Source organism: Lutra lutra, chromosome 3 (genome assembly GCF_902655055.1).
Source record: "Lutra lutra chromosome 3, mLutLut1.2, whole genome shotgun sequence".
In the NCBI taxonomy this organism is placed as follows: domain Eukaryota; kingdom Metazoa; phylum Chordata; class Mammalia; order Carnivora; family Mustelidae; genus Lutra; species Lutra lutra.
Genome location: NC_062280.1, coordinates 150,120,232 through 150,134,856, shown reverse-complemented (window position 1 = coordinate 150,134,856; position 14,625 = coordinate 150,120,232). Strand labels below are relative to the sequence as shown.

General features: G+C 32.3%; 1 non-coding gene across 1 annotated transcript; it reads left to right on the top strand.

Annotated features, from left to right (window-relative positions):
* Window positions 1-4,990: 4,990 nt before the first annotated feature.
* Window positions 4,991-5,092, top strand: LOC125096612 (U6 spliceosomal RNA). The gene has a single exon (XR_007126288.1). It is a non-coding gene; the product is annotated as a U6 spliceosomal RNA (small nuclear RNA).
* Window positions 5,093-14,625: the final 9,533 nt, after the last annotated feature.

The following is a 14,625-nucleotide window of genomic DNA, read 5'->3' as shown; positions in this document are numbered from 1 at the left end:
TGTAGGACTTAAGGTAATTAAGAAAATCTGCAAAGAAAAAAAAGAAAATCTGCATGACTAACCACAATTTCAGGTTTAATGATATGGAATTGCCCTTTCTGAGTTCCTAAAGAGTTGATTTTTAGCATTTTCATATGGTTTAATTTAAATACATTATAAGTATATATACAATAGAATTAAATCATTTGGGTTAAGAGAGGGCTAAAATAATAAGCCAATTGCTCATTTCAATATATTAAAAATTACACAAATATATTAATGTGATCTAATGACAACACATGTTTTTTTTAGCCTATTTTGTTTTTTTCCTAGTGCCTCTCCTTCCAGCACTCCTACCACAGGTTGTTTAAGACAACCACCATTCTATACTGATTTAAGATAGATTAGGGTAAATCAGCATTTGGATAGCCCTAAATATAGTTATCAAAACTATTTGTCTCAAGGTCTGAGTTTTTGAAGATAAAATTCCCGTTACTTATTGCCACTTAAAAATTTGGCTACACATGGAAAAAAAACTATGTCCATCAAAAGATAAATTGTAGAAAAGTTATGATACACATGCACACACACACACAGAGGAATATTCAGCCATTAAGAAGGAAATCCCGGGGTGCCTGGGTGGCTCAGTGGGCTAAGCCTCTGCCTTTGGCTCAGGTCATGATCCCAGGGTCCTGGGATCGAGCCCCGCATTGGGCTCTCTGCTCAGCAGGGAGCCTGCTTCCCTTCCTCTCTCTCTGCCTGCCTCTCTGCCTACTTGTGATCTCTCTCTGTCAAATAAATAAATAAAAATCTTTAAAAAAAAAAAAAAGAAGAAAGAAATCCCACCATTTGTGGCAACATGGATGGGTCTTGAGGGCATTATGTTAAGTGACAGAAGTCAGACAGAGAAAGCTAAATATCATATGATCTCACCATATGTGGAATCTACAACAAACAAAAATAACAAAAATGCACATAGAAAAAATGATTAGTTTTGTGGTTATCAGAGGCAAGGGGCGGGGAATGGTGATTTGGATGACTATACAAACTTCCAGTTATAAGATAAATAAATACAAAGAATGTGATGTACAACATGATGACTACAGTTAACACTGTTGTATGGTATAGTTGAAAGTTGTCAAGAGAGTAGAACCTAAGACTTCTTATCACAAGGAAAAAAGAAACTTTTTTTCTTTTCCCTTTTCTTTCTTTTTTTGTATCTACATGAGATGATGGATGTTAATTAAACCTATTTTGATAATAACTTCACAATATGAATCAAAATCATTATGCTGTACATCTTAAACTTACACAGTTCTGTAAGTCATTTATATTTCAATAAGCCTGGAAAAAGTAAAAGTAAAAAAAAAAATAAAGGTGTTGCTCAAGATTGTATCTTCTATAGCTTCTGAGGCAAGAAGAGACAACTTACTCTTCATTTTTCTAATGAAAGATTACATAGATTTATGACTTCTTGATATTGCTACTTAGGGAATTTTCAATATCAGACAGTTGCAAAATTGTTTGAACAAATAAATCTTTATTTTTTTTAATCAGACTATGTTCTTTGGGGTATAATCTTTGTAAGTTTGAAATGTGGTTTAATCTCTGTGGCAATCTCCTAATTGGCATACAGTATAAAAATTGGTGGTTTGTGTGTGATTAAAAAAAATCTGTTAGCAGCTTTATTGAAGCACAATTGATGTGCAATTAATTACACAAGTTTATAGTGTATAATTATGTCAAAATTTTGACATATGTATGCACTTGTAAAACATCACCATAATCATAATAGTGATCAACATAATCAAAATAGTGAATGCATTTTTCACACCCAAATTTTCTCATAATCCCAATGTAACTCCTCTAACCTTTCTTTTTGACCCACTGTCTCTCCTCTCACCCAGGCAACTGCTGATTTACTTTGGATCAGTATAGATTAATATGTATAATTATGGATTGTAAAAATAAATATTAAAATATATACTTTTTTGGTCAAGATTCTTTAATTTATAATGAATTTGAGGTTCATTTATGTTGTTGCATTCATCAGCAGTTCATTCCTTTTTATAGCTGAGTAATATTCCATTGTATGGATATATCACAATGTACTTATTACTTTTACTTTTTCACTGTTATTTGGATTGTTTCCAGGTTGGTGATATTGCAAATAAAATAACTATAAATGTTTACATATGTGTCTTGATACGAATAAGTTTTAATTTGTCTTGCATGAATACCTAGAAATGGATTGGCAAGGCAATATGGCTAGACATTCCCACTGGCAATTTGTGAGAATTTAAAAGTTTTACCATATCCTCACCAGTACTTAGTATGGTCAATGTTTTTATTTTAGCCATTCTAATAGTTTTGTGTACCAACACTATGGTTTTGATTTGCATTTCTCTAATGATTAATGATGCTGGGCCTTTTTATGTCTTCACATGAAAAATAAAATATCATCTTTGGTGAAGTGTCTAAAGAACTTTGGCCCATTTTTTTATTAGGTTGTTTGCCTTCTTAATATTGAGCTGTAAGAGTACTATATGTATTCTAAGTTTAAATCTGTAATCAGATATGTAATTTGCAGATATTTCCTCTCTGTCATGGTTTGTCTTTTCCTATCTTAGCAGTCTTGGTTAATTTTGATGAGATCAAATTAATGGATTTTTGTCTTTTATGGAGTTGGCTTTGGGTATATGTGTATATAAAAAAAATTTGCATTACCAAAGTCAAAAAATTTTTTTCCTAAGTTTTCTTGTAGAAGTTTTACAGTTTTATGAAACACATTTAAGCTTAAGATCAATTTTGAATTAATATTTTTATATGGAGCAAGGCATGGATAGTGCATTTTGTGCACATAGAAAACCAATTGTTCTAGCAAATATGTTGAAATAAGTTCGTTTCTCCACTGAATTGCCTTTGCATCTTTGCTAAAAATCAATTGAATATATACAAGTGGGACTTTATCCAGCTCTCTATTCCATTGATCCTTTTTCTATCTTGACATGAATATGATACAGGCATGATTATTGCAGCTTTATAATAAGTCTTAATGCTAGCCAATAAGTTTTTCAACTTTGTTCTTCTTTTTTCAAAGTTGATTTTACTATTCTAGGTACTCTGCATTTATATATGAATTTTAAAATCATCTTGTCAATTTCTAACAAAGCAAAACCTGTTGAGATTTTGATAGGGATCACATAGAATTTATAGATCAATTTAGGGAGAATTGTCATCTTAGCAATATTGAACCTTCCAATAAACCATATAACTTTCCACTTATTCGGGGCTCCTTAAATGTCTCTTAGTGATGATTTGAGCATACAAGCCTTGCAAATCTTTAGTCGAATTTATCCCTAGTATTTAATATTTTTGATGATCCTGAATTTTAATTTCAATTTCTTTATTTAATTGTGCAGAGAAATACAGTTGATATTTTAATAATGAACAAGCATCCTGCAAATGTGCTGAAATACCTTATTAGTTCTGGATTTTGTGTTTTTTTGTTTTGTTTTGTTTTGGGGGGTATTTATTTGTTTATTTTTGTATTCAACAGGTTTTTTTACTAGATGATTCCAAATCCTAGATGCTTTGGCTTCTCCAGACTCCCATTGACACCTGCTGAGCTCAGGAAGATCACTAACTAGCTTTTGCCTTTCTTCTCCCTCTCTGTGTTGTTTCGGGAATATTTCTCCACTTAGTAAGTTGTGGCAAGAGTAAGTTTTCTTGTTTTATTTCTCCCAGAAAATACTGCCCTTTTTGCCTAATATCCAGTCATCTTGAGAATTGTTGTGTCATATATTTTGTCAGTTTCTTAGTTCTTAGTTGTTTGAAGAGGAATGATAAATCTATACCTGTTATTCCAATTTGGCCAGAAGCAGAGGTAGGTATAGTATGTTTTAATCTATATACATGTTCACCTTTGGTCCTCAATTTTCAAAAATAAAAGAAGATTCACATACCATAGTACTCACTCTTTTAAAGTCTATACTTGAATGGAATTTAGTATATTCACATCATTGTGCAACAATATCTAATTCCAAAATGTTTTCATCATATGAAAAAGAAACTCTGGCAACCACTGTCTCTATGGAATTTTTACACTGGATACTTCATATACACGGAATCATGAAATATGTGGCTTTCCTGTCTGATTTCTGTCATTAAGCGTAATATTTCAATTTGCACCAATGCTATGGGATGAATCAGTAATATATTGTTATGGTTAATAAATATTGCATTATATGGATATACCACATTTTACTTAGCCTTCAATCAACAGATGGATATTTGGGTTATTTGTACTTTTTGATTATTATAAATAATGCTGCTATTAATATTCCTATACATAGTTTTTATAGACATATATTTTCAATGATTTTGAATAGACACCTAGAAACACAATTGCCAGATCACATGTTTAATTTTGGAGAAACTGTATAACTATTTCCAGAGTGACCTTTTTTTCCCTCTGCACTTTAGCCTGGAAACTTTTTCTACTTAGTAAACTGGCTAAATTCTGTAGCACCCATAAACATAAGGTTTATATGACTGTATACAGATGGCACACTTGAGTGAGTGGAAACGGTGAATGAAAAGTAGCAGCACTAAATAAATTTCAGACTTTTGTAAAAATAAAAATGATAATCTTCTTTCATTACATAGCTGAAAAACTCTAGGGTCACAGTGCTTTCCCTCAGTACTCATGTGAAACAAAACAATGTGAATACCTAGGCTGGTGAATTTAGTCTATAATAATATTCTTCTCTAGAGACAAAGAAACTAATAAAACGTCTTCCTTGTAACATCTTTGTGAAGTACATGAAAGCTTATTTGGGCACAATTAAAAGTGGACTTCAAGTTAAAAGAGTACATTTTAATATTCTTGCAATAAACAGATAAGTAAGTAAGTGAATAAATAAATAAATGGTAACTATGTGAGGTGATATGTCAATTAACTTTACTATGGTATTCATTTCAGGTGCATACATGTATCAAGGTATCACATGGGTTCTTTGACAACACACAGACTAAAATTGCAACAATACAGAGATCAATGTGGCCCCTACTCAAGGATGACATGCAAATATGTGAAAGATTCCACATTTTTAAAAAAAGAACAAAATATCATGTTGTAAATCTTAAATTTATACAATTTATTTTTATTTGTCAATTATACCTCAGAAAACCTGGACAAAAAAGATGAAACTGGAACTTTTCGTTGCAAGAAATCCAGACTTTAAAAATGCCTAGGTTAGCTTTTAAAAAGGAAATTGTATTGGCTTAATTATGATTGAAAAAATTAGTGATTACAGTTAGTTGAAAAACATTTAGTAAAGTAAAGGAATCATGCATCTTTTTTCTGACAATGAATATGGAAGGTAAGAAAAAGAGTGGTTGTAAAACATAGATGACTTCCCAAATCAGTCCATCCATAGTGCACTCTATTGATCAGTCCAAGTGTTGTAAGTCTTCTCTTGGAGTTAATCTAAGCATAAACTATGTATTAGATATTGGTTATACTCCAGTTGAATATCTGGAAGGACACGTTCAGAAGAAAAATATTTCTATTGTCCTACAAGAGGGAAAGAAATCCATGTCATATTGTTGAAATAGAATGTGTGAAGTCAGTGAATTCAGAGGAAGAAATCATAAGGATTTGTTCAAAGAAATCGAAAAAATAAGGATGAGAAATTTTCAGCTTTAACGAATGAGGTGATCTAAGAATCTAGTAAGAATTTATTCAAGCAGAGTTAAAATCTCAGTAAAGGCTGAAACCGCACTTGTCCATTTCCTCTTGCCTCAGAGGCAAGAGGAAATGCTTTATGGTAAATGCTTTATGGTAAAGCATTATAATAAAACAACCCACGTGCAATGTAAAAAAAAATGTATTAATTACAGGGGCACTGGTTCAGTTTGGATAACTCCACATTTAGGGAGAATTGAGGGAAGAAGTTGGGAGGGGTTATGATATAGAAAATAATATGATATAGAAAATAAATAATGCCTTGAAGAAAATAAATTAAATTTTTATGTAAAAGTTTAACATCACCCTACTATGTTAAAGGGAATTTTTTTGTATGCTGTTTATCTAGTTACTCCAGTCTGAATCTATGTAAGTATAAATCATGTGATTGTGTGTCCACATTATAATCACTTGTGGGTATTTCATCACCTTCTGAAGGCATCTTTGAATTTGGAAAAGATGGAAGCTCATGCCAACAGCACATACTACTTTGCGTTGAAAATCTCCATATATCAAATTGTAACTATTATGACATAAATTCCTAGAATACACTGTATTTTGTACAACTGCTTAATATTGCATAAGTCTGTACACATAATAAGTGTAAAATAAAAATTATTGAAGGATAAAGAAATAAATACATTTGATTTTAGGACACTTAAGTTCTACATGCAAAAATTGAACTTAGTAACTCAAGAAATACTATATATATATATATATATATATATATAATTGCATTTTACAAAAAAAACTCTTGAAAATTATGCTGTACAATTTGAATCAAAAATCAACTAATATTAATTCAAACCAGCTAAAACACCCATTTTCCATTTTTCCCCAAAACACAATATGTAGAATTTTACATATTATAAAGAAATATAGAATTGTAAAGAAATATAGAAAAGGGGAAAAAGACAATTGACAGGGGAAGCGAATGGCTGACTTTCTTAACTAAATGTCTGTATAGGCAGAGAGAATTTGACACTCTTGGACAGGTGATGACATTTAAAATGATGTATCAAGTGTTAAAACAAATGAGAAATGAATACGTGATTCAAATTTCTCTTAAATACATGCAATGAAAATGTTTTATTTTAATGCACTTCATTGCTTCTTACACTCCATGATTAATCAACTGTTCTTTTCCATTTTTTTTCTTTCTTCCTTTCTTTTTCGTATCATTACTTTCAGCTCTCTATATGAAATCCTTGCCCTAGCAATGCCTTAGAGATATCTCATAGATGGATAGGAAATTGCTAACAATGCAAGCCAACTTTAAAGGAAATAACAGAAATAGGTCATGACCATGATTGTCATAGCATATGTTGCCCAGGGCTTTATCCTGCCATCTCAAGAACCTTCTGCTAATAGGAGCAGAGCTGTCAAGCAAGGCCATCTTATCAATCTTATTTTACTTTAATGCTGCTGTCCCATGACTTCTGCTTTACAAAATATATTTCAGGGGTGACTCAGCTGTTTATGAGATTAGCTGAGTGAATGTAAGTGTTTGGACTGGGAATTTAGCCCTACAAATAATCCATGAAAGAGACAAGAATTAAGTTCTCAAATGATGGCAATTTTTCATAACTTTACCTCCCATGGTATAGATGTAGTCTAAAGAATGAAAAAAAAATTGAAAAAATTAAAAAAAAATAAATAACCAAGAAAAAAAACATTTCCTACACTATTCTATAGGTTCATTTAGAATACAGATTCTACATAACTAAACTATAGTATGTAACTACATTTGAATATTGCTGATTACTGATACTCATACTGACTAGAATCAAGAATATTATGTTAATCATGAGAATGCCTTTTTCCCTCACTAATGGTTACTCACTCACTTACTCACTCACTTATATATTTGGTTTTGGTCTTCAGATCTGGTAAGTACTTTCTTACTGCTCATTACTTGGATTACAAATAAAACCTAATCACATAGATATTGTTCTGATTTCATAGATAGAGAATAGGTATTAATAAGTATTAATATAAATATTAATTTGTAGCATCTTCCACTGGCTGGTGTTAGTATTTCTTTATGGTCAGCCAAATTGTTTTTTAATTATTTCTTGTAAAAGCATTGCTCAGTTCTCAACTGAAAATACCTTATTGGTGGTGGTTAAACTATTTTCACCATACTATATTCCTACAAGGTTTCACTTCATTTTTTCTGGTTATTATTGTCATAATCAGTCTCAGATTTTCTATCTTTTAAAGAAAATATACATAATTGCTTATCTTACTGTCAATTTCAAAACAAACAAAACAGAAGAAAAGCAATTTTGTAGTAAAGAACAGTCGTTTCTTTTTCTGATAACAAAGTATTCCCAAAGAAATTTAAGTTTTACTCTAAATAAATGGAAGAGTTTATTCATGTCTAGCACATGGCAGATGCATTAAGGGTTACATAAAACTATTTGTCCAAAATGTGTTTTCCTGCTTGAACTTCATCTCCTTTCCTCTTAGCTACAGTTTACCGTCACTTATTCTTTTTGCTGGTCCCTTTGAGATAGATATTTTGATAATCAGTTAAGCCTACTAGTCTTCAAAGAGTCTGCTTTCTTAATGTGGATGAGATAATGCAAGAGGATGATATACTCATCTTCAGGGCACACAAAGCATGAAGTTAATAATCTGAGGACTAATGTTTGGGAGGTCTAGTGCAATAATTTATAATCATAAACTGACACTATAGCTCAGATCAATGTACTTAATTAGTGTCTCTTAGAGTCTGAACAAATGGACCATGTGACAGATGAATTTCTATAGAGAGAGAAAGAAGCTCTTTGAATCACCTAGAGGCCAGCATGATTTCCTTGAAAATCTTAAGTTGGGGAGATGAAGAAATCTGAATATGGAAGCCACAACATGGGAAATGATAGGCTCTGAAGACAAACTTGGCCATTTCAAAATTTGGTCTGGATCAAGTTCAATTTGTGTGGTTTAGCAAGCAGTGTAAGTGTGTTTTTTGCTGATGCATATTATTAGACATAAATGTCAAATGATGTGACTAAAGAAAAATGGAAAGGGGCAAACATCTCTAGAAACCTTCCTTTGAAATAACAACCTCCTTGCCTCTTCTCATTAATTTTAAACCATCACCAGCACAAAGGAGCTGAGACTCCCTTTATCTAGAGTCTGGTGGCTGGTAATTGACATTTCTCTCTAGGTTCATCAATTTTAAGCCTTCTCAGCAATAAATAAATGGCCTCTGCTTGACTCTAGTAGATAGTCTCAGAATTTGTTAATTTTTTCCAATAATATCCAGTTACAAGAATAAAGTACTCTGTCGACACCATCACCCCCAAAAAAGCCTTTCCAATATTCCCATTTAGCAAACTGCATCTAGTAGGTGTTAAAAACTATTGAAATAATAACTAAGTTAAAAAAAAAAAACTAATGTGGCACAAAAGAGCATTTGTTCATGTAATTTATTTTGGAAAAAAAAAGTATCACTATTCATTTAAGAAGTCTAGATACCACTTATTTGGCCTCGAAATGCCACTACTGGATATTTGTTTTCCAGATACACTGTATATATGTGCAAAAGCAAATGTAGTAGGATGTACAATAGAATTGTTTGTAATACCAAGAGACTAAACACAGTGTAATTGTCCTTCAGTAAAAAGCAAGTTAAAAACACATTACCTCCACAAAATGGAAACCATGCAGCCATTTACAAAGACTGTGTATTAGAGGTTGTGTGTGTGTGTGTGTGTGCATGCTCATGATATATATAAAATGCATGTGACTAGGCATGATGTTTATATATGTGTATACAGTGTGACTATATACCATACAGATATACTTCTCATTCATATGACACACACAAATATGAAAAGATCTCCAAAATAAGTGAATTTAAAAATACAACATACAGAGCAGTATTACGTACTGTACATGCCAATCTTAGAAACCATTCAAATTTCTATCAACCAAGATATGAATAAATAAATTGTGTTCTGTTATATAGTAGAACACCATACAGCAAAGAATGCTATAGGTGTAGCTACGGCAAAGAAAATGAATGAGGTCTAGCTATAGATACAATACGTTTGAATTTGAAATAGTTTTGAACCAAATAAAAAAGACACCAGAGAATAACTTTAATAAAATTCAAAATAGGTAAAACTGAACTGTAGAATTTAGTTATCATATGTTGGTGGTAAAAGAAAGAAAGATAAAAGAAGAAAATGAAGTGAGCATGATAAAATTCAGCTTTGTGATAAAATTCAGCTTTGTGATAGCAATAGAAAGAAGTAGATCGTCATTTCTAGGAGTGTGTATGCCCGTGTGCATATGCGTGTATGGGCAATGTTGTATTTGCTGAATTTGGTAGTGATTACATTGTAGTTCACGCTATAATAATTCATTGTCTATATTAGGATTTTATACATTTTCCATATGTGATACTTAATGATTAGCGAAATATTAATAGAAAATATAAGGTGATAATCAGTATGCACATTACATCTATATGTGTGTTAAAGGGAGACTGTGGTATATTTACAAATGTCTGTACTTATACATACATAGATGATTTTGTAAAGGACAAACAGTAAGCTGAAAGGAGTAGTTACATTGGAGAAAAAACTTATAATAAAACAGAAATTGTGCTCATATTGTCATCAGGCAAAAACATTAACCTGGTGAGTTTATTTTTCCCTTGAAGAACTGCTTTATAATTATTTGGTAAATAGATTAAGCTTTTGAAAATATGTTTTTCTTTTTTTATTATATCAGCAAAATATGAGGTATTCTTGGTTATTCTCAACTGGGTAAATATATTTGAAATCTAGTCTAAAGAAGTTTTCAATTAGCTACTTTGAAATATTTGGTATTAAGTTCCACTACATAAACTTTTATAATATATTGCAGCACTGAAAACAGCAAATTGACCTAACAGCACCAAAAGATGAATGAGCCAAATGAATTGAATGAGTTTATTAACTTCTAATTGTATTCAAGTTACATTTCTTAGTTTATTAGGGAAAATGACAGCAGAACAAAAAGCAAAATAAATATTAAAAATAAAATACTGTTATTGTAATATACACATGCAATGACTTGTAAGCTGGACAATTTTTTTTTGTAGCCACAGAATACACTTATCTATGCAATAATAATGCATCTGTTTGCATTGGCGAGAATAACCCACTGGCCTCTTACCGGGCTATTGCACTGTATTGCTTCAGTATAAGGTGAGAGGTGATTCACCTGATTCTTCATCACTGCGTTCAGACTTCAGGGAAATCTGAAGTTGTCTTCTGAAATCCGAAGTCTGTTCTAAACTTGTTTTATGAGAGTGACACACAATAAGTAGTGATGAATGAGTTTCTCCTTGTGGTCATGAACTTTTGCAGAAATACTCCATTAAGTTTACATTTTTTGAAAATATCATGCTTCCAAGAAGGGCTAACAGAAATGGAAAGTAATCCTGTATATCTTAAGGAGGTGCTTCTGCATTTCAATATATGGCAAGAATTTTAAAACTTTCTTTAGGATTTAACTTATACAGCTATATCATTCCTAGGACTCCAGTGTGTCCAAGAGTCCGTATTAACATGGCCCACATTGCCGATTTAGATTCATAAGCAACTGAAGTAAAACAAATGAGAAGTGTGGATCAAAATATGGCTTAGAAACAAATCCAAACTTTCTGGAAGTCTAGTTAATATCTTCAGTAGAATAATCAGTGATTGTTTCTTTGAGATCTCACAACTTCAGTTGTATGGTCATTTGGCTCCAGACTCCCCAGCAATGAAAAGTGGCAGAAGGATATTTGAGAATTTGGGAATGTGTATCTGTGTCCACTTTCTTTTGCCTTTTCCCACTCTGAAGACCATAGTCATTGTCATTCTGCATACAAGAGAGATTGTCATTTTGTTTAATGCTCCTTTAGAACATGTAAAATGCAGGTTAGGAATTTAGGGAAACTTGGATACAAATCCTAAAAAGGAATGTGTATGTACTTTGTGAATTTGGAAACCATTCTAATTTTTAAAAAATTTTTAAAATGTTATTTTTTTCCTTAAGATTTTACTTATTTATTTATTAGAGAGAGAGAGAGAGAGAATGTGATCCAGGAGAGGAGCATAGGGGGAGGAACGAGCAGACTCCATGCTGAGCGGGGAGCCAGATGTGGGGCTGGATCCCAGGACCCTGGATCATGACCTGATCTGAAATCAAGAGTCAGATGCTTAACTGACTGAACCACCCAGGTGCCCAAACGTGGCTCAGTGTTTTTATCTATAAAATGAGGATGATCATACTTACAAGTTGTGTTTTTTAAATTAAAAGAGATAATTGATGTACTACGGCAGATATTCAATGTTGATTTTAAAACGTTGAAGGCAAAAAAATTTGTGCAAAGTTTGTATAGTAATGATTATGGTCAAATATTAAGAAATATATTTTTCAGTGGAGTATAGCAAGATATATATTAATTTTCACATTAAAAATCAATATTTTGCTTATTCAACAGAAATAAAAATGAAAAATATAATATTAAACATAATGGATCACGCTTACAAAAGCAGAATACCTATGTGTATGAGGTGCAAACTAAATAAGAAATGTGTGATCTTTTTATAAATAATACTATAAATTTACTGATGGACATAAAAAAATCTGAATAAATAGAGCCACAGGGGTGTATGAATGAGAAAATTCAGTTTTGTGAAACTGTCATTTCTACCCCCTACAGACCTACTTATAAACTTATAGGTCTATTATAGGTCTACAGACCTACAATAGTAAAATGGAGTTCTGATGAGAACCCTTTTCTGAGGGACAAACTGCCAACTTCTCCTCTATCTTCACATTGTAGACAGCAGAGAGGAAGCAATCTCTCCCCTGACTCCTATAGGGCTCTAATCCAGTTCATGAGGGCTCCACTCCTTAAATCTCACCTAATCTAAATATCTTCTAAAGGCCCCACCTCCTAATACCATCCCATTGAAGGCTGGCTTTCACTAGACAAATTTTGAGAGGACATGTTTAGTCCATAACACTAACTTATTGACTAATATAATGGTGACCTTTTCTCATTTCCCATCTTCTTGGTTTCTATCCACATTCCAGCATGTCAAATCCATTCCTCTTTAAAACTCTTGTTTCTCGGGACGCCTGGGTGGCTCAGTTGGTTAAGCAGCTGCCTTTGGCTCAGGTCATGATCCCAGCGTCCTGGGATCGAGTCCCATATCAGGCTCCTTGCTTGGTGGGGAGCCTGCTTCTGCCTGCCATTCTGTCTGCCTGTGCTCGCTATTTCTCCTCTCTCTCTGACAAATAAATAAAATCTTTAAAAACAACAAAAAAAAACCTCTTGTTTCTCTCCTTCCTCCCTCTGTCTCTGTTCTCTCTCTGTCTCTCTTGAAGCACTGTGCCTAGTTAACTAGAATGTGTTCTCTCAAGCCGGACAGGGAATTATATAAACTAATATTGACCAATTTTGGTAATTTGGGCAAGTTAATTAATTATTTCTGAGTTTCATCATGGATTTGCTAATAGTTATTTCATCATAGACTTTAAAGAAATTTGAAGGATTTAAAGAAGTAGCACATACAAATAACGATCATACTTATTAGCCCATACTAGGTGTTTGATAAATATTATTAGTTTTCACCACTAATCTTTAATCTGTTAAATTTTTTGTCAATGGTAAGTGCATTTACAAAAGTTATGGCTAACTCAATAACAATTAATTTAAATACGTAAGTCCTGAATTTATCCCATTCAAAAGAAATCTTAAGATAGATATTCAGGAGATGGCCTGAAATTCAGTAATATACTCAAAACTCATGCTCATTCTGCCTTTCCACTCAATCTTTTAAACATGTAGGCCTATAGTTGCCTTCCTAAGTTTTCACTGGTTTCAAGATGGATACTGCATCTTCCGTATCATGTTCTCTTCTCAACTAGGAGAAGAATGAAGGATAAAAATTCTCTTACGTGAATAAATTTTCCTTTAAATTTGGGAAGTTTCATCTTATCCATGTATTTTTATCTGAATTATATTAGACAGTGAAATATCTTATGTCCACCTCTAGCAACAGGGAATGTTGGAAGGTTTAGCTTCCCAGGAATAGAGGGAGGCCAGTAACAAGGTGGAACTGAGTAGCCTTTGCACAGTTATACCATGGTGACTGCCGTGGCTTCCATGACAGAATGGTATGCTGGCTTTCCTCCTTCCTCTCCAATTATAACTTCTCTGAGTATTTACTCTTATTATCACTCATCTCTAGTTCTTCTGAAATCTGATTGCACTTTACTTTTAATTGCAACTTAAACTTAGTTTATGAACTTAGTGTATAAACTTAGTTTATAAACTAATAACCATCTTATATTTTATACCATTGCCCTGCAAATGGTAAACTCACTTCATCCCTCACCACTCTTCATATAGCCTCAGGACCATAGCCTTGACATTTTTCTTGTCTTTGAAGCCAGCTTCTTCACTTTATAAATTGATAATGATAATAATAAAAGTGATAAAACCTGGTACATAGGACAGACTGAACAAATCTGCCTTGGTTTTACATCAAGCAAATAATACATTGTTTCTCTAAGCAGCACTTTAGCATGTTAATTTGAAGGTAATATATGTATAATAAATTTGAACTAAGACTTAAAACCTTTATTATTTTCATGAGGACATTAGTGATTTATCATATTCATTTTCTTAAAAAAATATTATGTAATTTTAACCTATTGGAATACCGTGTCCCAAAGTTTCCAATTTTTACATGTTTTTCCATGTTCTGCAGAAGGAAGATGTTTTATGGGCCTGAGAGGTAATAGAGAAGAAACCAAAAAAATAACAATATGTGGACTCTTCAAAAATAAACATATTTACTCCAAAATGCCAACCTCAATCATAATTATTTATTTTA